Here is a 2,491-nt window from a genome sequence, read left to right as displayed (position 1 = left end):
ATAATAATAATAATATACAAAAAAAAAACAAAACAAAAAAAAAAAACGAGACAGCACGGAGAAAAAATGGCCTAGAGACTAGAACGAACTGGCAAGTGACTGAGGAGTGAAACCGGGTAATATAGTGAGCAACCTAATCAAGTGCAGCTGGTGATAAGGGAGTGAGGAACAGGTGAACGTGATTAGTGTAAATGGGCAAGAGACAGTAGGAAAGGTGAGGGAGGCCAGAGCGACCGAGCAAACCTGACACTTTCTCAAACAAACCTAATCCCAGATGAGCCCCCACTTTGTTATGACCCTGCTTAAAGGCCACAACAAAAAGGAGGGAGATGCACAAAAAAAGCAAAATGTGTGTGGACATCAGCATCAGTAGTGCAAGAAATTTATGAATACATGAGCAGCTATAAGGTGCAAAACAAAAACCGAAGATTAACTCAAACCAAACAAACCAAGGTGCATGATGTGGAGACAGGCACAGTGAACCAAAGGTAGGCAGGGTTTTTCTGGGCTTGACAGCATGGCCAGGTGCTCTCAGTCATCAGCTGGCCACCTCATGGCAAGACCTGCAAACAAGAACACATGATCACACACACACAGAGCAAGGCACCAGGGCCGTCACAGCTTATAGTATGTCTTGTCCAAACATGACACAAGCCCAACGCAGTTGAGCTTATACTGTGTTTTCCCCTTTATCATGAAACAAAGCAGACATTTGAGCGCTCCATCCGTCTAGCCTAAAGTTTGACCTACATGTCAAAACCTGACCTGGACCAGAACATAATTTCCAAATTTCTGTCCAAACATGGCCCAGACCCTCAGGTACCAATGAGTCCCATTGGGTCCTGTCAGGCTTGGTTCAAGCATCCACACTCTATGTTGGATTAGAGTTCCCATGTTGGCCCAGATGTTACTTATCACTCTGCTGGTAGAGCCATAAAAAAGGATTGCTATGATACACATCAGTGCACTATTTGTCATAATGTAGCCATGTATTTGTTATTGTAATATATTTGGTTATTTACTTTATTTGTTGTTAGACTTGTGTTTCTGTGTGTGTTTTGTTTTAACTCACTGTGCTTAAATAACATGCAGGGCTTTTGCTCCTAGACGTGTCATAGTCATTCCACAGTTTAACAATATAATATTCTTGAAGAATGTTTCAAACCCAAGGCTCTCTTCAGTTACTGAATATTACACTGGAGTGTGCGGATGCGCTCCTTCTCATTATACAATGAACCTCGGCTCCAGAGCCTCCAACAACCCTTTATGTAGTCAGCAGTGATCTTATTGCGGTGATATTGAATGAGAGGGAACCTGTTGCCTCACAGGGACCCTCTGCGGTGTGCTCCTCTTTGCAAACAGCTACCCCCTCTGGAAGAAAAGATGAGTCTGTGTCCTGCTTGGCATCATACACTCATCATGCATAAAGTACATTACAGTCAGGCCCAGACAACCCTCACTGTGGTCTTGGTCTTGTCCATGATGGAGTTCCATGTTTTCGTGACTTTTGGTTCACCTTGCATGAAATTCATTATCTTGTTATGGTCACCGGGCTGTAGAAGAACCATCCTACATCAGAGGGAGAATTTGGAAACAGTAAGAAAACACTAATCACACAGGGCAGAAAACTAGTGCTGCACTGGCCTCTACAGGTTCAACACAGGTTACTGCACTCACTTGACAAGCATGCCAAGCTATGATTAATCTGCAACACTCATTCTCAGCACTGAGTCTGTTGTTTTATGGCAGCACTGAGAGACGTATACATTATGTGGTCAGTGTGTATTACCATCCTTTATTCATTCCAGGATTTCAGCTTGCTTTAGCATTAGACTGCATCACTGACTATGTGTATGACAGAACAATGTGTTATTCATCATTTATTATTCCAGGATTGTTTACTCACAATAAGGACTAAGAAATACTAGCTGTGCTTCTTCAGATTGAGTCACAGGTATATCCATCTAGAGTAATGCCATATCAAACTTGTTGCTTTTGTTTATGCAGGTTATCCCACCTTGACTGGAAAAAAAACTGAGACTGACACAGTGTCTGTGATGTCACCCACAGATTTGTGAAGTGTTGATTTGGAGCCTGGAGCTTTGGTTTACACTGCATTAGCTGGTTTCAACCTGTTCAACTGCTTCATAAAATATGTAAGTAGTAAGAAGACAACATGCATGATGGCAGCGAAGATACTGACAACAGCCAACACAAGGTTATGTAAACGTTAGCATTATCAGCTAATGCTACTCCAACTTCTCCTGGTTTATGAAGCCATTTTTTTTTTTATTTACAGAGGTATTTGCACACATGCCATTACTGAAATGACCAAACTCGGAAGGATGACACTGACACAGGAAGTATGGTAAAATATTAAATAACCAGCAGCATGTTAGTGGCACTGGCTGAACATTATCCAGTATATTACTGCTGTTTACTACTGTTGCTGAGGGCATTTTTGATTTAGCAGCCTATTTTATATAAAAAT

This window comes from Monopterus albus, unplaced genomic scaffold (genome assembly GCF_001952655.1).
Source record: "Monopterus albus unplaced genomic scaffold, M_albus_1.0 scaffold50.1, whole genome shotgun sequence".
NCBI classification, from domain to species: domain Eukaryota; kingdom Metazoa; phylum Chordata; class Actinopteri; order Synbranchiformes; family Synbranchidae; genus Monopterus; species Monopterus albus.
This window is presented reverse-complemented; position numbering follows the sequence as displayed.